The sequence below is a fragment of the Pleurodeles waltl genome, chromosome 7 (assembly GCF_031143425.1).
Source record: "Pleurodeles waltl isolate 20211129_DDA chromosome 7, aPleWal1.hap1.20221129, whole genome shotgun sequence".
NCBI classification, from domain to species: Eukaryota; Metazoa; Chordata; class Amphibia; order Caudata; family Salamandridae; genus Pleurodeles; species Pleurodeles waltl.
In genome coordinates this window covers 52,521,210-52,542,123 of record NC_090446.1, presented here as the reverse complement: position 1 = coordinate 52,542,123, position 20,914 = coordinate 52,521,210, and the positions used below count along the sequence as shown (strand labels likewise).

At 47.2% G+C, this 20,914-nt stretch overlaps 1 long non-coding RNA gene across 1 annotated transcript; it reads right to left on the bottom strand.

Annotated features, from left to right (window-relative positions):
* Positions 1-2,860: 2,860 nt before the first annotated feature.
* LOC138247174 (uncharacterized) lies at positions 2,861-20,445 on the bottom strand. Its single transcript, XR_011194354.1, has 3 exons — positions 20,348-20,445; positions 5,950-6,048; positions 2,861-2,942 (listed from the first exon to the last, which is right to left on the bottom strand). It is a non-coding gene; the product is annotated as an uncharacterized lncRNA (long non-coding RNA).
* Between the last annotated feature and the right edge of the window lie 469 nt (positions 20,446-20,914).

The window sequence follows — 20,914 nt, the reverse complement described above, 5'->3', positions numbered from 1 at the left end:
GGTTGTTCCACCTCTTCCTGATGTCATCCCTGTTTCTTGGATGCTGTCCCACGGCTTTGACCCTGTCGACACTTCTCCACCATAGCTCCATCTTCCTTGCAATGGAGGTCTCCTGCACCTGTAATCCGAATAGCTGTGGCTCTACCTGGATGATTTCCTCCACCATGACCCTTAGCTCCTCCTCAGAAAACCTGGGGTGTCATGGATGTGGTGTGAGTGATATGTGTGAGGTGATGTGTGGGGTGATGTGTTGGGGTGTATACTGTGATGTGCGTGGATGGTGTATGAGTGATGGTGTTCTGTGCCTCTGATTGAGTGTGTGCTCTTTGCTTGTCTCTCTGTGCTTAATCTCTTTTTTTAGTTGTAAGGGGTTGTGGGTAGTGTGGGTGTGTGTTTTATAGTGGTGTGAGTGTGTGGTGTGTGTATGTGTGTCAGGTGTGTGTATTTTGAATTGTCCAATGTGGTGGTGGTTTGTAAATGTGTGTGTATTTTGAGCGCGGCGGTGTGTACCGCCAATAGTTTACTGCGGTTGAAAGACTGCTGCATTGATTCATGGGTCATGATACTGTGGACGTATTCCTGTTGGCGTGATGGTGTGGGTTTTGCTATCGCCAGTTTATCACTGACCCTTGGTCTGGCGGACTTGTGTAGGTGTCTGTATTGTGGCGATATTCTCTGTGTGGGTCATAATACCTGTGGCAGATTACTGCCGCAGGCACGGTATCTTGGCGGCCGTCAGCACGGCGGTAAGCGGGATTTACCACCAGGGTTGGAATGAGGGCCAAAGTCTTGCAAAGCCTTGCCACACAGCTTCATCTGAACAGACTCAGCATGATGCAACCCTACGCTGGTACGTCGTAGCTCCTCATTGGAACTGACAAAAGGGGATAAGAAGCATTCCATCCATTGCTTTTATGTATACTTCAGTGTGACGCCCTAACTGGGATGGATGTGCCTAGATGTAGGTCCTGTACACACTGAAACCAAGATATACACCGCTGATAAACCATAATAAGCGCAAACATGTTCCCAGGTTGCTTGTGTTCTGATTCTGAGAAGACTTTACCTGGCCCAGTGTTTTGTGTTGTGCTGTTCCCATTAGAGATGGTTAAAGAATGATTTGCATATGGGTGGGTCCAAACTGAAGTGGGATGGTGTGCAACATACGATAGAAAGGAATCAATCCCTGAGTAGTTACGAGTGGCTGAGATTAATTAAAGCATTGCATTCCTCACATTTTTCTATCACATAGTCATCTCTGCCTGCTTGGTGGGAATCTCTAAATATGGTAGAAAATCGTCCACCAGGAGATGTGGGCCACACCCCTGCATCTTATTGTCCTGCTAGTCCCAAATGAATTGTGCTGTTGCAACATAAGGTTATGTGATTTCAAGCTGAATCAGGTGCAATGGCAGTCGACACACCACTGTACCAACAAAAACCACATTTTCCCAGCCATCCTTTAGGCTGGGGTCTGCAACACCAGGTATGTCTCTCAGGCTTAAAATTAAGATGTGCAAAAGCATAACTTCCTTTCTGTCCAGGGGAGAGACAGAGAATAAATTCCTGACCTGACTCTAGGGTGATTGCCTTGACTTCCTGGGCCATGGACGATGGGTAGATTAGAGAGCAGCAGCATCCACCTTGATAAATTTGTAGGAACTGCTTAGCCACGTTGTCCCCAAGAGACCCTTTCCAGACTGTCTGAGGGTCACCTTTTAGATGAAGTAAATACATCCATGCAAGGTACATGGAGATATAGGCACACAGTGCTATGAAAGTAAACTTACTCTCTTCAGTGAGGATTAGGCTGCTCTTTTTCTAAGTCCTGAAGAAACGACACTAGATCCGTATGGACTAACCAGGGCGTGAAACATGTCAACAATTGTTCTGTAAGTGTAGAAATTCAACATACAGGTTTATTACTGGGAAATGTTAGATCATAAATCCCAACCATTTCACTATATTTTTTAATCTTGACATAGGCCTTACAGTTTAGAGTAAAATTGCAGCATCTATAGTCAATTTTACCATACACTTTTTGTCCAATTCTTCATCTATCGACACACTGGGACACATTTCACATGCCCAGTACCTGGTGGCACCTATTGAAAAGATGTTGGGCAAAGAGCCCTCTCACGGGGAATTGCAGCGCCAGCCCGACGAGGAGCAAGCTCGATGATGAAGCATGCCACATAATGGTGGGTGAGGGCACTTGCTCCTAAAAAGCGAATGCTTTGTGTGACTTTGTCTTCCTCTCTGAGTTGGTGTTGATGAATCTTGTTTATGAAACAGTGTACCTATAAAGTGGTTTGTGTTTGATTGCCTGTGTAGATAGCCAGTCCCACAGAAGACCCAAGGGAATGCATGTTTCAATAGACCGTGCCCTGGGTTGCTCTGGTGATGTCAGGATGCCACTGGTAATACAAACAATTCAGGGAAACAATTTCTGTCGTATTTTCTGTATTTGGTGTAACCTACTGGGAAACCGGGCCTCTGCTAGACCCACAAGTAGTTTCTCTAGCTGTTCTGTGATTTAGCTTGATGGGCTGCTGGGTTGAATTCTCTGTTGACGACAATGAGAGCTCTGCTGGGGCACAGGTGTGAGCTGACCCCCAGGCTCCTCATCCTGGTCCATGGGGAAAGAAAGAGAGATCCCTAACAGGCCACTGCCATGGTCTCCCCTGACAGCTGGGCGAGAGATGTTGGCTAATAGAACTGGGAGCGTATAGTTGGTGCCCCCTTGTCAGATGGGTACCCCAGGGGATCCTTCAGCATATAAACCTAAACTTGTAAATAGAACTCTACTTTTGAGCGAATGGCGTTATTTGAAAGTTGTTGGAAAATAAATCTGAACGTACCAGATAAGATGCTGGCATTGCATTCATCCCTCTGCTTCAGGGTCGTCATCAGGTCCCTGTTCTTCTCATGTAACTTGAAGTCTAAAGTGAGAAACATGTCAAGTGAGAAGGAGACCATTAGAGAGAAATGCAAATGTGAGCGGATGGGGGAGAGCGGAAGCAGACAATAGATCAGCTGGCTCTTCTCCATCTCATTGCAGCGACCCTCAGAGTCCTTGAGACGGACATACCCCACTTTGAGATCCGACAGGTGGGTACCACAGGCCCCGGCAACCCCTGAGAGCAGGCCCCCCTAAAGCCTTCGAGGTGCCCCAAGACTTCAAGTGCCCCCCTCAGCCGAAGGCCTATGAATACTATGAGATAGTGGAGACTTCAAAGAATGAACGTCAATTCACTATAATGCCAGGAAGTGACGTCAGACACAATTTAGCTTTTACAACACACATTTAAAAGCATTTTTTATTTGCCTTAGCTCCAGGGAGGGTCATATTCCAGCCAATTGCAATTCATTCTTTATTGTACTAGTAGTGGATGATAAAATATTATTCACTATTCACTGTTCAGTATTCATTATGACATACCCAACTGGTAATCTCGATAGGAGAGAAGCATGAAGAGACTACGGAAAACCTCACTGGCTGTCTCTCCAAGGTTACCAGTTGGATGGTGGCCCACCGATTAAACCTAAATCCCCAAAAAACGAGATTCTCTTATTCGTGGAGCTGGCCGTTTTGGGATGCACCATGGTGACCAGCAACCCTGGGTACCACGCCTGACCTCAAAAACACAAGCCCATGATGTTCATGTGGTCATGAAAGCGTCATGGCATCGGAGGGAATTTGCACAATATTAGAGCATATTTATGTTAATGGCAGGTTGGTTTCATGGCATGTAGTGCCATATAAAAACAAAATTATTTTAAAACTATGATGCAAGCTATGGTGCAAGAGTGCCTGCATTACTGGCAGGATTGTCTTTCTGCAGGAAGGGACATCTTTCTGCACAAAAACAATTATTAGTGGCATTTTTCTCCTTTCTGTATGACGCAGAATGCAGCAGACATGGAAAGAAGCAATACCAGGGAGAAATAAAGCTATTTCTTCTCAGTTCGCGTCCCTGACGAGATGTTATATTTTGATGCATTCCCAGGCTTAATAGAATTAGTAAATCTTGGAGTGTCCCAAAATCTATGGGTGGATGCGTGGGAACCCCAATGCTCCACCCATGGGACACATGAATAGTTGAAATGTAATCCAACACAGTGCAAGCAGCTACATTGCGTTACATTTCTTTCCAAAGACATGAATGATGACGCAATTCAGACCTGGCATGGCTTTGTAAATTCCAAATAGGTCTTTGCATTGTCCTTGAGAGGTGGAAGGGTGATGCAAAGGCTGAGTAAACCTAAATCTCTGGGAGAGGACACTGCAGCAGACACTGAGGGGATTATTTATAAGCGCCTTACAGCACTGATGGGTCACTTTTTCTGACGCAACGGTGGTACAAAACTTCCAATAATATCTATAAGGGAATGCATGAGGGCACGCAAAGCCCCTTTGTGTGGCTTGCAATGGCCTCATAGATATGGAGTGAGGCAAGCAAGCACAAATCGATGTGTTGACTTACTCTGCGCCAGGGAGGGATACTATGGGAGTTGAGGTGGGTGTTCTCACACAACACCCATGGATTTTGATGGATAACAAAATTCACAAGGCCATGTAAACCTGTGGATGCATCAAAACAGTACACCTCCCCAAGTGAGGAGCAACAAGGAGAACTATCTTTATTGATCCTCGTTTTCGCCTCTTTCTATGTGTGCTGCAGGATGCAGCACACATAGAGGAAAAAGCCTCCCAGGATTGTTTTTGTGGAGGAAGGTGCCCCTTCTTGCACAAAAACAATCCTGCATGCAATGAAGACACTCCTTCGCCATGGTGCAAGGGTGCCTGCATTGGTGCTAGGCTGCCAAAAGGGCACCAGCGCAGGGGAAAAAGACAAGAATGCACCACATACCGTACACACGGGCCATTCCTGGTGTTCCACTTTGATGTAGGGCAGCGCAGCATGGTGACTTGCTGCTCTGCCCTGTGCCAAAACCCCATAAATATGCCCCTGAACCCTCTAGCTATATTACCAGAACATCACTTACCTGCCTCTTGCACAGGGTCTCTGCCTCCCTGTCCCATTCCCTTCGCCCACGATGCATAGGTTTGGTTCCAAGAAAGGCCGAAGCTGGGTGTGCAGTACCTCTGTTTTGTAGGTAGTTCCATAGGAATGCCATTCATAAAACAATCGTGGATGCAGATGAGTTTCCTTGAATGTTTTTTTCTAAGGTCGGTACAAGGACTTAAACATGACTTTACACAGGCAGTCGTAACCTAGTACACGCATACTCTCTTGGGGTAACCAAAAAGGGCAAAGGTTCTTGACAAAAGTGTGTCTCTAAGTAGTTATGGAATGCAGATCAGCATGTCAGACTGTGTAAGTGTTTGTGTGAGTGGTGTGTGTATGCCAGTGATGTGTGGATGTGTGGGTGTTTTATTTTGTGTGAGTGTTGTATGTGTATTCTTGTATGTGAGTGATGTGTGTGTATACATCTGTGTGTTCTTATGTGTGAGCAATGTGTGCATGTTTGAATGTGTGTTCCTGCGTATGCCTGATGTGTGTCTATCAGTGATTCAGTGATGTGTAAGTGTGTTTTATTTTGTGTGAGTGATGTGTGTGTGTCAGTGATATGTGGGTGCGTGTGTGTGATTTATTTTGTGTGAGTGATGTGTATGTGTCAGTGATGTGTGGGTGCATATGTGTATACTTCTGTGTGTTCTTATGTGTGAGCAATGTGTGCAGGTTTGAATGTGTGTTCCTGTGTATGACTGATGTGTGTGTGGAATAAATTGCTGATGTATTGGTGGTGACTCATGCAATGGAGGCTGTCTGGTCATCAAGAAGATTATACAATAAGCCTGCCTCCTACTCCTGATAGTCACATTTGGATTATTAGACATTCTTGAGGTAATTTCTGCTCTTAAGTACTTTTCATCAATAAATATCAAATTGGTGTCATATTTCTGTGTAATGAGCCACTTACTCCAAACGCCACATCCCACAACAGCCAGGACCAGCAGGAGTGTCAGTGAGACAAATATCCTCAGGGCTGATCTCTGGGAACAGGGAACTTGATAATCATCTGTAAAAGTCAGAGAGAATATATTCCATGAATCATCCACAAATCTGCCCAGTTTCAACCATTGTAGTTACATTTTCCTGTAGTGAAGATCTGGAGGAGTCCAGCGGCAGTGAGAGATGTTGACTCAATCAACAGTTGGTCCCACTTGCCACAAAAGTTAACTTTTGCGCTATTGCCAAATGTCTCCCAAAACTAGTCCTTGGTCTTGTAGGTCCTGGATCTAAAAAAATATATATTCCCCATAAGTGTTTTTCTTAAATCCAACCTCTTTGTTTAACACCAGGTAATTTCAAGAGCTCCACCTGCTGCAGGGCCTGAGGATCGTGTCCCAGGTTCTAATCTAAGAGAATGTCCACATTTCTAGAGGCCACAGCAAAGTGCAGAAATATTAGCCATGGTCCATCTCAACCAGTGATACTCAAAGTACGGCCCGGGGGCCGCATGCGGCCCTCCTGACATTTACATGCGCCCCCAAGGTCAACGGCAGCACTGTGCTGCTGTTTATTCGACTTGGCACTAAAAATGGTTAAATAAACGGCCAAGTATTTAGTTGGAGGCTAATTGAACAGGGAGTAACTAGGGTGTCCTGGAACTCAACTTTAGAAACACCTTCATTATTAAAGACATCGTGCAGCAAAAATATAAAAGTATGATCTGTTTGAAAATAAAAAAGTGCAATTCATTAACCTGAGAACCGTTTCACCTGAGTACACACAATTATATCACTGCATTGAGAAGTATTTTTACAGTGATAGCTTTCAAACATAAATTTTGAGACTTTCATAACCCTAACCCCCCACACCCTGACAACAATGTGAACTAAGAGGCAAGCCAGCTGTTATGTGAAATCTTTGGGAGGGCTGGGTTTCTATTATAGATGAACAACATATTTTATTAAATCAGACACAGAAGGTATTATGCAGCATACATCCTGAAGACGTATTTCAAGGTTATTATATGTGATGATGAAGAAAAAGGAAAAAAGGAGGTAAAGTGAAATCAAACATTTGCCTAGGATCACACAATTTGGTTAAGTGGAGAAGCCGGGATTTATACCCAAGTTTCTGGTTTCACATTGCGCAATTCAGACACTAGATGTATACACTTAACTTACCCTACAACCACTTTAACAATACCCCTCCCACCCCCAGCCCTCCGACTGCGGTCCTCGGTCACATCAAAGACGAAACAGTGCGACCCCTGGGAAAATGTTTGTGAGTACCCATGATCTAAACTATTCTGTTTTTTTGCAGGTTTTTATGCTAGACACAATACCTTGAGCTCAGTGCCTAGCTGGTTGGTTCCAACGACTCAAGCACAAATGAGGTAATGGACCTGAATCAGAATCTTAAGTCTTATGCAAATACCTTCCAACGTTTGACTAAAAACACCCCAGATGTTGTGCAGGCCACAACAGTGGGAAGCTTGCAGTATTTCTGCGCTGTCAATATTTCTAATCTGTGTATCCAGTCTACAGAAAGGAGGAAAAACCAGGAAGGAAGGACCATTACCTGCAGCATCAGAATTTGCCCAGCTGTTTTTACTGCACCAAATGGTGGTTCTTTCGGATGAAAGACTGAGGTGACCAGCTTTTCCTTTGCTATCAATAGGCTAAGTAAATCATTTATAGGTTCTGTTCTGCAAAATGTAGACAAGTAATATTCAGACAGTAAAATGTTCCTAGTTTAAATTAGCTAGTCTGTCAGTCTGGGGTCCAGGTTGGGTGAAATGATGCCAGTCGAACACTTGTCTGCACCCTGGCCGTTTGTAGAGGACACCAGCCTTGTGTGCACATAGCAGAGACGACCAGTGGGTTCACGAAAGCCACAATAGACATTGCCTCCATGTCTAGATTTCTAATGGCCATTTACCACCACAGGGAGAAAAACTAAATCCGCTGTCTGTCTCACCTTGCATCTCTGAGAGATGGGCCCAGAGAATTACTGCTTTTACTTGCGTAGGGCAGATATTCAGAGGTGTTTGCCAATTATGCCTTGTATTTAGTTGAAACAGTTTTTAGTTTTAGCAGAGGTACAGTACCTATGATCCCTTGAGGAGGTTAGTGTTATGCTATGTGGCATGCATTTCTAGAGTGCATTTCGACAGTCTGGGGTGTCCCTTACCCACTTTCCAGTGGCCCCTGACAGTTTTGGGCATATTGGTTGACAGATGTCAAGGTAGGTTGGGGGCATTGTGTTTGGATTGGTTTTGTAAAGTTTAGAGGTAAACCATAGAAGATGGTGGGCTGTCTCCAGTGGCATCACTGCATCCCAGTGGCTCTCTTGTCTGCAGGTGCACTCGTCTCAAGTGCCATGAGTCCTCCATCTCTTCACCCTGTGATCTTCCACTCTTGTACTTCTGTGGTCGCCAGGTGTTCCAGTGTGACAGGTGCTGTCGCTCGATCTTCTCTCCTCTCTTTTCTTCCTTCTTCACGGCATGGCATTGTGCGACGCTCACTTCTTGTTTGCTGTGATGCGGTGTCCAGGGTCCAAGCCACATGTCTTCCTTTTGTGCGGACCTCTCGCAGGTCCGGTCCTGTCCAAGAACTAGGGGCCAGATGTAGGTAGGCTTTTGCACCTCGCAAACGGCGAAAAACGCCGTTTGCGAGGTGCAAAAGCCCTCAAGCGATGCAGAAACACATTTTGCGAGTCGGAACCGACTCGCAAAATGTGTTTCCGACTCGCAAATAGGAAGGGGTGTTCCCTTCCTATTTGCGACTCGCACCGCGATTTAAGTTGATTTGTGACCGCGAAAGCGGTCGCAAATCAACTCGCAGTTACCATCCACTTGAAGTGGATGGTAACTCATTCGCAAAGGGGAAGGGGTCCCCACGGGACCCCTTCCCCTTTGTGAATGCTCACAAAATTATTTTTTCAGAGCAGGCAGTGGTCCTATGGACCACTGCCTGCTCTGAAAAAAAACGAAACAAAAGGTTTCGGTATTTTTTTCTATTTGCAGCTCGTTTTCCTTTAAGGAAAACGGGCTGCAAAGAGAAAAAAAAAAACTGCTTTATTTAAAAGCAGTCACGGAGATGGTGGTTTGCTGTCTCCAGCAGGCCACCATCCCCGTGAGTGCCTAGACTCGCTATGGGGTCGCAAACTGCGACCCACCTCATAAATATTTATGAGGTGGGTCTTTGCGACCCCATAGCGAGTCGCAGAAGGTGTCTGAAACACCTTTCTGCATCGCGAATTGCGAGTTGCAATTTGCGAGTCGCTTTGACTCGCAAATTGCAACTTGCAATTTGTGTTCTACCTACATCTGGCCCTAGATGTCTTCTCTGTGCTGCGGTGGTGGCAGGTTTCCACTTAGGGGTTTGAGACTCTCTTCTTGCCTGTTGTGAGTCACTGCTGACTCTGTCTTTAGACAGTGTGAGGGAAGAAACTCCATAAACAGTCTCTGGCCCACTGTGGGTCATGCTACAGCAGTTAAGATGTAAATGATCTCCTTCCTGCTTTGGGCCACACCGAGCCCCTCCTTCGGGATCTCCTTGTAACTCCACTCCGTGGATGATCGGTAAACTCCTTTCTGCCTCCTCTTCACTTGAGGGTGCAGCGCCTGTGCCTCAAAGTTGCACCGTCGCAGCGCTTGGTCCTACCTCATGTCGTGCGTGCTTGGCAGGGTTGGTCACTCCGTGTGATATTTTGATTGATGAACAGTGGCTATTCAGTACTGGGGTGGCCAGCTGATACGGCTTCTTTCGTGCAACCATACATTGTCACTTGGCACCCTGGCAGCATAACAACAGTGGTCTGCAACATCAGTCCCTCATGAGTGGCGCTAGGTAGGTTGCACATCATGCTCAAGGTGCCCTCTTGTGGGGTCCTTCGCTCTTTCATTGCACGGAGGTTAAGGTGACAGCACTCTCCTTTGGTGATCACCTGCTTGCTGTTGGTGCCTGCTCTCGATGCTTCTCTCTCCTTCCTCATCATGGAAAAAACACTCATATTCTCTTTATTTTCCACTGTCTGTATTCCCATGAGCTGCCTTTATTTTGTTTTAATGTGCTGGTGTGCTGTGATGCATGTGGATTTGGTGCCCTCTAGTGGTTTTTGCTGGGATTGCAGTGGTTTCTTTAGGGATGCCAGCGCTGACTTCTGTTTTCAGGCCAGCTTCTTGGGTACGGTGCCCTGGGAACAGACGGGCCTGGCTGGCTGGCAGTGCCAAAAGCTCACCTGGTTTTGTGAGTGCGTAGAGCTCGTCAGCCGGGCTCGAGCTCCTAATTCTGCCTGGCCGTGCTGCGGGTGTAGCGCTCTATGCTCTTGTGCTCTGCCTTGTCTTTCAGGCTGGTACCTGGCAGTGGGGTGCTGAAGGTCGGGCCCGATGCAAAGGGGCGTCTCACTTCAGGTGATGGTTGGGGGTATTCAGCTGGTGGTAAAACGAAAACAGAGGTGATGTTGTGGAGCATTGCAAGGTTTGTCAGTAATGCCGAGTGGCCTGGTATCTGCACACTGATAGCCCAGTCAGGGCTGCTTCACTCATTCTGCCACTTGCATTATCGGTTGGGGTGTTGCGAGCTGCCGGTAGGAGGGGCTGCTGCCGTGTTGCAGGTGCGGGGTGGGGCATGCAATGCTGGTGCAGCAGGAGGCTGCTTAGAGCAGGTGCAGCCTCACTCTTCTCCCCTCGGTGGCCACAGGAAAGAACAGGCAGCAGTGCTAGTGGTTGCCGCAGGAGGGAAAGGGTCTCCTTGTCGCTCTGTGTGGCCGTTTCTTCTCAGACTGCGTTCACTCCTCCGGCGGGACACGATGAGAGCCGCTCCAGTCCTGCGGGTCACTTCTCCCGCGTCGGTGGTACAGTTAGTACTCGGCCTCCATCTCTGCAGGCGGGTACCGCACTCGGCGCCCGCAGGGACCTGTTTGCCGGAGCCTCTCTCTGTGTTTCAGGTCGTGTGTGGGCTTAGTTCAGGGTTGGTTTGGCCTCATCTATCTGGTCGTGTACATTTCTTGTGAGGTCGGGCCAACTGTAACTGCTGGTGACAACTTTGGTCGGCGGGAGGTCTTTATCCCGAGGGCTGGGGGGGCAGCACCTCCCAGGGCCCAAAGTGAGTGAAGATGTTGGAGGCGCTATCTTCGCCTCGCCTCCAAGGGGTGCCTCGGCAGGTGCGGGGGCACGCAGTCCCGGAGCAGCGCATCTAGGCCCATATTTATACTTTTTGACGCTAAACTGCGCTAACGCAGTTTAGCGTCAAAAAGTTTTGCGCCGGCTAACGCCATTCTGAAGCGCCATGCGGGCGCCGTATTTATTGAATGGCGTTAGCCGGCGCAAGCAGACCGGCGCTGCCTGGTGTGCGCGAGAAAAACCACGTACACCAGGCAGCGCCGGCGTAGGGGGAAAATGGCGCATGGGCGTCTTAAAATGGGGCAAGTCAGGTTACGTCGAAAAAATCGTCGTAACCCGACTTGCGCCATTTATTTTCGACGCCCATCCCCCATCAACATGACTCCTATCATTGTAAAGATAGGAGTCATGCCCCCTTGCCCAATGGCCATGCCCAGGGGACTTCTGTCCCCTGGGCATGGTCATTGGGCATAGTGGCATGTAGGGGGGCACAAATCAGGCCCCCCTATGCCAAAAAAAATTATTAAAAAAAAATAAAAAAATACTTACCTGAATGTCCCTGGGGTGGGTCCCTCCAGCCTTGGGTGTCCTCCTGGGGTGGCAAGGGTGGCAGGGGGGGTCCCTGGGGGCAGGGGAGGGCACTCTGGGCTCATTTTGAGCCCACTTGTCCCTTAACGCCATGCCTGACCCAGGCGTTAAAAAGCAGCGCAAATGCGCCGTTTTTAGCCACGCCCACTCCCGGGCGTCTCTTTTGCCCGGGAGTATAAATACCACGTAAAGGCCTGGGAGTCATTTTTTAGACGGGAACGCCTCCCTTGCATATCATTAACGCAAGGAAGGGGTTCACGCTAAAAAATGACGCACATTCCGGGAACTTTGGCGCTATTCGCCTCTAACGCCATAGTATAAATATGGCGTTAGTTGGCGTTAGTTTAGCGTCGAATTTGCGTCGAAAAAAACGACGCAAATTCGGCGCAAACGGAGTATAAATACGGCCCCTAATGCTGGTGCAGCTGGGCGGCTTGTCTTATCAATGCCGCTTGTTGCTCTGACACTTCCGGTACAGGCTGTGGCAGGCTCCTTATTGCTGCAGGCTGTGCCTTTCCTTGTGGACATTTCTCAAACCGCTGCTGGGGTAGGGTGACCACCTGGCATTGAGCCAAATTCTAGACAGGACTGTAAAAAATTCAGGACAAAGGGTCAAAATTCAGGACAAAAATTCAGGACAAAGGGTCAAAATTCAGGACAAAAATTCAAGAACAAATGTCAGTTTTACAGACACGCGCAAGAGAGGCCATGCCTCACTATGTTGTCAGTGCATTTATGTACTCTTTTTTAACATAGCACTATTTATTCACTGTGGACCTTTTGTGATTGCCTCCTGGTGTGCTACATTCAGGTGTCACATTACGTCCTTGTTCAGTAGTAAATTAATGCCCTTCACGGCAAGGCCATCACCCCTACCCAAATCTGCCCGATCTTTCCTGAAGAAAAAGTAACAGCAAAATTTTGATTATGTTTCTGAACATTTCAAAACCCCTGGCAAACAGTTTGGGAAACATTAAGGTAATTAACCTTATGCTATTTTAAACAAATTGAACAAAAACATCTGGCTTACCCCAACCGCCCATGCACTTTCAACCTAATTTTTTTTAAAGAGGCAGGGCAGATGGTGTGGGTGACAGTCTCACACCTAATGACAGGATGTGATGTACCCATAACTTGTCTGTAGTCTCACTGCACTAGAGTGTATACTTGGGACTCTACATTTATCTCAGAAATGGGAGCCCGGACTACCAATCAAAGATAATAAAAGAGTAGGATGAAATTGAGATCAAATGGGAGATCCACGGCAAGTAATTCAAAGGGTTGTTGCTAACAACTGGATAAATAAAGAAGAGAAGAACAAGGTGGGACAATTGCTAAAATCAGACAAGATGGGTCCACCAAGACTATTTGAAGGTATTGGGTACCTGGGGAGTTGTCTGCACACAGGAGCGAAACAGAAGGGGCACTGTCAAGTGGTTGAACAATCAACACCCATCCACCTTGGCAAACTCTTCTGGTGCAATGGTTCACTGTTAGTGCTTTTGAAGGGTGAGCAGGGGCCAGACCCCTTGCAAGGTTGTGCAAGGCAATTGCCCGCTTAGTCCATGTCTTTATATGGTTTTGAAATTGAGCAAAAGCCAAACTAGAGATCTGGGTTATCCCTAAGTGTCAAGTACATATAGAATCTTCAAAATATTTGGGATGTAAATTGCACAAACAAAATTTACAAATTTTTAAATTTAATTAGTGTTTCTTTAACATATGGCACTGTTTTCGCCTTCATACACAATTAGATCTCAAATTGAACTGGGAACCAGTTACCTTTTGATACCTAGAGATTAATATCTACCATTCTTACACTGATTTCCATGATGAAATCTCGGCAGAGCGAACGGTCCCTCCAAGCCCAGTTTGCTTTTTGGTCTTCTCTTCTGCTTTCTGTAGAGGCCATGTGGCACTAGCGAAGATGGTGTGCTACCCCAATGATAGTATTATTTTGCAAACCTTCCCCTGCTCGTCCTTCATTCCTTCTTCAGACATGCCACACATCTGATTTGGTCGCTGCGGCGCCATCAGGAGCTCTTTCCACTGTAAAGTTACCTGTGACTGTGGGTGGATTAGGTCTTCTGGACTTAGAATGCTATTATTCAGCTGCACAGGTCCAATGGGTGGCTCGCTGGCTTTCTGCCCACCTCCCTGCATGAGATGGGGTTTATCCGTAAAGACTTTTAAGGAAGGCTTAATGCACTGCTCATCATTTCCTACTGACCATTCTATGGATCACCATCCTGGGTTATCATGCACGGCTTTCTCTTGCCTTGCCAGGACCTGTAAACTCACAAACACGAAGAAACCATATGCTCCTGCACTACCTTTGCTAAGCCTTCCCACTCGCACAGGATGGCAACTCCATCAGTGGCATGTTGTAGGTGTCTTAAAATTGGGGACTTTGTTTCTGAACAGAGAGCTACTAAATTTCAAAACCCTTGTGGCAGACTACCATCTTCACCCCGGTCAACTCCTTACTTACAACCACCTTAAATAATCATTAAGGGCCTCATTCCAACCCTGGCGGTCTATGACCGCCAGGGTGGAGGCCGGATGAAGCACCGCCAACAGGATGGCGGTGCTTCATCCTGTATTCCGACCGCGGCTGTGTAGCCGCGGTTGCCCAGCCGGGTCCGGCGCTTTTGCGCCGGATTTCCCCCGGCTGGGGGAATCCTCCATGGTGGCGCTGCATGGGGATTCCGCCCCCCTTCCCGCCAGCCTGTTTCTGGCGGTTTTTACCGCCAGAACCAGGCTGGTGGGAACAGGTGTCGTGGGGCCCCTGGGGGCCCCTGCACTGCCCATGCCACAGGCATGGGCAGTGCAGGGGCCCCCTAACAGGGCCCCAGCAGGATTTTCACTGTCTGCCACGCACAGTGAAAATCGCGACGGGTGCCACTGCACCCATCGCACCCCAGCTACTCCGCCGGGTCCATTCGGAGCCGGCTTCCTTGTAGCTGGGCTTTTCCCGCTGGGCCGGCGGTCGCCCGCCAGCCCAGCAGGAAAGCCAGAATGGCATCCACGGTCTTCTGACCGCGGAGCGGCCATTTGGCAGTTCCCGCCAGGCAGGCGGCTCCCGCCGCCCGCCAGGGTCAGAATGACCCGCTAAATGCCCTATTTCATGTCTGCTACCTTGCACTAACCCTACAAGAGGTGTGCCAGAAGCTCTGTACCATAGGAAATGGTGGCAAACTGATAGAATGGGTATACAGACCTATCCTGCAACATGGAAACCACTCCAGGTCTTCTTGTCATACTACCTGGGTGATTGATGTAGCCAAACCTCTGCAAGATATGGACTAAAATACTGGACTTTCCCCACAAAGTATCCCACAGCTGTCACTTTAAGTAAATTCATAGGGCTTCCTTGTGAATGCATTTTGCCCGTTGCTTGCCATTGGCCTTGTGGTTTGTAACTTACAATTTGTAGCTTTCAATTTGCTGGCTTTATTTGTTTTAGGCTATGCAGCTTGAATTCGTCCCTTCCATTGCCAAAACCTTATTTACAGTATCCTGCCGAGTGCTCCCTTTCTGTAAACAGGCCTGTAAATCTTGTTCTTATCTTATCATATTTGCTGTGCATTCAAAGAACAAAGTCAAATGTCAGGCTCTGTCTTCGGTGGGAATTTAGGCCCATATTTATACTTTTGTTAGCGCCGCATTTGCGCCGCTTTTTAACGCAAAAGCAACGCAAACTTACAAAATACAATTGTATTTTGCAAGTTTGCGCCGCTTTTGCGTTAAAAAGCGGCGCAAATGTGGGGCTAACAAAAGTATAAATATGGGCCTTAGTGTTTACTTTCCTTTTTCTGACTTCAAAGTGAAAGGATTTATGCAACAATCTTGCTGGATACTGGGGTTAGGAAAGAGTTTTTTCTATCACATGACAACATTTAAATAGACCAGAATTTATCAGAATTGCACCCTACTCTGTATCACTCCACTTTACGCCACTCCATGCCACTGTTCTCTTCTCCATTCGGAACCACTCCACATTATGCCACTGCTCTCTAGGCTACTTCACACTATGCCTCTCTACTCTACTCTATGCTACTCTACGCCACCGCACTTTGCGCCTCTCTACACCACTGCGCTCTGCTCGTCTGCACGCCATACCACTCCAGTCTAGGCAACACCAATCTAATCCGCACAACTCCACTCTCTGCCACTCTGCAACGCTGCACTGTACGCCACTGCACTCTAAGCTAATACACTCTATGCTAATGCACTTTACTCTGTAACACTCAACTCTATGCCCCTGCGCTCTACATCAATACACTGTACATCATTCTAATCTACTCTGCACCTCTGCACTCTATGCCACAGCACTCTACACTACTTTACTCTATGCCATCACACTCTATGCCACTTTATGTAACTCCACTCTAACCTGCACTTCTCCACTCTACGCCACCTCACTCTACTGTGAAATAATCTACTTTATGCCACTGCACTCTGTGCCACTGCATTCTATGCCACTGCACTCTAACCTGCACCTCTCCACTCTATGCAACTGCACTCTACTCTGAAACAATCTATTCTACGCCACTGTACTCTATACCACTCTGACCACTGCACTCTAGTTCAATGCACTCTATACCACTGCAAGCTGACACTCTGCAACACTGCTCTGGCCGCCACTCTACTCTACACCACTCTACAATACTCCACTCTGCACCACTGGGCACTACGCCACTGCTCCTATGCTACTCTATTCCACTCCACACCACTATGCCACTAGCTTTAAGCCATGCTGAACAGCAGCTACTCTGGTGTAAAACATGGCTAATGGCTAAAACACATTAGGAAAGCCAATAACTCTTTCGTAGATGAGACCTATTGGCTTTGCCAATGTTTGTTAGTACTATGAGGTACCGAGGTACCTGAAAGAACTGTGAAAAATACAATTACATCATAATAAAGGCTGCTACAAAATGCGCAAATACATTTCGGTTCAATTAAAAAAAAGTGCTTTTCAAATACAGATTTGAATAATATACAGTTTATACCTAGGATAAAAAAAAATATAACACTCCATTAAAACCACACACTCCACAGCTCACCTTGGAATACCATTACAATACCTCTCTGAAAGTAATATCTTTCCCACCAGAAAACTTCAAGTGACTCCTTTTAGTAAAGTCAATGCAGGTTTTCAAGCCCCTTTGTATTTGCAGATTTACCAGTTGCCCACATTTGCATGTCTTTAGGAAAGGAGACCCCCTGGCAAGAAGGCCTTTTCTTATCTGTCTGCCCCTCCCTCCCTCAGAGCACAGGAGACCCCCTGCCTTCCAGCCCAGCTGGGGAAACTCCTCTGCCCGTAATTTCGCCCTGCCTCCGTTGCCCTTTAGGCGAAAGGCTAAAATTACGGACAAATGCCGTCCGTTAAAGCTTTCATCACGGATAACGGACAGCAGGGCGAAATTACGGACAGTCCGTGAAATTTACGGACGGGTGGTCACCCTATGCTGGGGTGCTGCAGGATTGGTGTCGGATGACGAGTAGTGGCCCTCACTCTGTAATGCTTATAGGCTTTACAGGAAGATGCCGCTCACCTCTGCTCTGCCCGCCAGCATGCACCTCCGACCGTGGGTGAATGGTGCAGCATGCTCTCCGGGTGGTGCGATCGCAGCCCTTCACCCCCTTTTTTCAGTCCTCACTTCTCTATGGGCTTGTCGGCGCCCTGGGTCTCAGCAGGGAGGGTCGGGGGGTGACAGGCACATGACATGCAGGCACCTGCAGAGCACTATCAGTGGACGCAGGTGTGCACACTGGGCGGCCACCTCCTCCAGCTGGCAGCAGCAGGGCAGCACAGCACGCGGGGTCAGACCGTCTCTGAGTGCTGCAGAGTTAGCAGGATCTCAGTAAGGATTATTTATACACCTATATATGTTCGTTCAACTCACAGAGAACATTTATTAATGAGTGAAATATCAGTTGTGATACCTGATAGAGGGAATCTGTCTATAGTAAGGAATCTGTCTATAGTATGCTGCCAGCTGTAGCAGGTGGCCGCCCAGTGTGCACACCTGCATCCACTGATAAGGCCCTGCAGGTGCCTGCATGTCATGTCCCTGCACCCCGGCCTGCTGGGACCCAGGGCGCTGACCAGCCCATAGAGAAGTGAGGACTGAAAAAAAGGGTGTGTCTCCCTCTCAAAATAAAAACGTGCTGGTACTCAGTACCGGACAGTACCAGCCCATTTAAAGCTCTGATTACTGTCCTTACATGTTTGTCATACCTAAACCAATCACGATGACAGTAAATGTCATATTTGCACCTCTGACTGCACTTCTATGGAAAGTTTCAATTTTGACAATTCCACTCAATTTAATTGCAGGGCACCGGAGCACACAATTGGCCCTGCATACTTACAGCTCCCTTTCCTCACAGTGAGGGTGGATTTTCCAGAATTGCAGGGACTGCTGACTGGTGTTTACTGACAGCTAGCTTACCGTATAGGAAGCAGGCGAGGCCCTGACTTCTCGCCAGGGCGCCGCTGACGCACGGGCTGTTCTCGCTAGAAACCAGGAGGAGGCGCTGTTTTACCACTTGTGGTACCTGGGTTACGTGCCAGTATGCCCACAGCTGTGTCAGGTGCAAAGACTGCAAATAGATCAGAGGCCCCGCCTGGGCAGCTCTCGCGAGACAGGAAGTCAGAGCAGTAAGTGGGTGCGATTCTCACATTGAGCTGTAGTTTTGGTGAACTTGGCTGGAGGCCCATTGCTGCCACTTTCACGAAGTTAATGATAAAGCATTCACGCCCCTTCCTACCGCAAAGGAGACTGTAACAAACGGCATCATGTGTCTCAAATGCTGTCCGGTCTCGATTCCACCTCATGTCTCTTTCCTCCACTACCATTCACTCCCGGCCTTGTTACCTCACTGCTCGAGGTCAGTTTTCATTCTCCTTTTCTCACCTGGTCGCTTTTCCCCATCTCCTTCTTTTCCCCTTTTCTGCCCTTCTCTCTTTTGTTCTTGTTCTGGGTCAGTCTGATGATGAAAAGTAAGACCCAGGACCACACATGAACGACCATGGTCCCCACCTGCAACCACCGGCTCAAATTAAGCACTGGCCTTTCTCCAGTTTTTATAAGAACCTTTCTTTCTGTAATTGTATGTTGCAAATTAAACTCTCCTTCCAAAATCACCTCTCCAGGACCTGAGCTACAATGTTCATTAGCGATATGACATGTACACATTGTTACCACAGAAGAAAAATATTGAAATATTATCAACCCGACAATGAGACTAAAACCTTCAGCCTTGCAAAAAACCTGTTGCAACCTCAGCTCACCAAATAAACCCTAACTGAGTCAAAGACCCAGTGCCAACTACAAGACAGACCTCTTGTGCCACAGCCTGCCAAAAAGTGGGGTGCACCCTGCACTGGTTGTCAGCCATTCTCCTACCCAGACATACGACACTAAACAGCCACATACAATAGGGACACCACCTCTGTTTTTGCGGCAAGACATCACCACCTAAAGGGTGTGGGGCAATAAGAGATGCTTCAGTGTAGGTTAAGACTTTTACTTCTATATGCAAGTGCTGCGATGAAGAGAGCAAGGAAATCTTGAAAATCTTAGGTGCAACCAACCAAACTCATTTAAAATATTCTTCTCCCATGTCAGCAATGGTGAAACGTATGGTCTGTGGAGAGGGAGAAAGTGGAATTAGAGCCGCACACTACCCCGTCAGGAGTATTGGCAGTTGCTGCACATCTTTCCCTCACTGATTATGGGATCGATTATTCTGGTCTACAAGAGTTTCAGCTGGCATTTTGGAATATCAGCCAATGCACTCTTTTTCAAACGCATTAGCCCCATCTTCCTTCACAAGTCAGGTTCTTCACTATGACCCTAGTTCTAGGCTTTTCTCCCCATGCGTCTTCTTGAGGTGTGGTTGCTTAAGTTACCTAAACCTTTTAGGATGGCAGACTTCCACAATTGTTAGATAGACAGGAGGTGTAGGTAAAGCAGTGTGCTATTAACCATCATCTGTTGTAAATGATTGACCTGGTAGTCTCTCATTCTGTAGAGAATGCAATGGCCTTAATAATCCAGAAGTTGCAGAGTGCCTCCACCAAGACCTCCAAGGGTCCTATGGGCACTCTGCCACAGACACACTGATCTGGTGTAGGTGAAACTCCCATTGGGTTCCCGGCTGGAAGAAACCATCCAAGGTGCTGCCGGATGTCAGAAGGATGAACATCATACCTTGGCTTATTTATCAGTCGCCCTATGGTTTCCTGTTAAATTATTTAATTCCAGTCATTCTCACCCTTTCCAGTGGTTCCAGGTCCACCTTTTCCCCCATTGCTGTTCACTCCAGTATAACACCTTGGTTTCATAGAATAATAGCTGGTGCCCCTTCTGAGCATGAGCAGGGAACACCAGTTCCCACCATCAGTAAATGTTGACCTGTTGCCTCATTAAATAGTCATGTGTTGCCTTGTAATGGTCACATGTTTTGCCTTGTGACTCCACCATCAGTAAATATTGAGAGATGACTTCCTTTCCCAAGATCACATGACTCATTGGCCCTTTTTATCTGGGCTGGTATATAAACCATGCTCCAGCCACCTCCCTTTGCTTGGCTTCACTGTTAATTCCAAGGGAGCATCGTGCTTCTTGTTCCCACTTACTTTGATTCTCTTCTCGGTTCACTCCACCAGTACTTCTTCTCCGGCACTGTTGACCCTGGAGCTCTAACCATGGTCCCAGATCCTGTTCATTGACACCTGTAAATGGAAAAAAGACGAGCAGCTAAGTTAAAACATTGTCAGGACCTCCATGCACGAATGGGCACCAGATTCTCTTAAGCTACACAATTAAGTGAACAAGGCTTTCTTTTTAAAGTTGTCTGTGTTAGAACTACTGTTTTTTTTATTAGAATTTTGTGCAATTCAACCAAGACTGAGAACATTGGGAGAAATTCCCTCTTAGTATTCAGTTTAAAGGGCTGTGGAAGGTACATCTTTGAGAAAGAGACTCCGCAGAGACTATTAACAACTCAAAGATCTTTTCTTCGTGTTAAATCATTTTTTACATAAGGTTGTGGAATTAACAACCTTACTTTTAAAGCTGAATCAATGTAAATACAGAGGTCTCTTTAGTGTATGTTGTGAATCTAAGAGTTCTGGCCCTAACTTTTTTTCTTTTCACCAGATAATGAGGGAACCTAAGCCTCAAGTTGTGTCAACATATGAGGA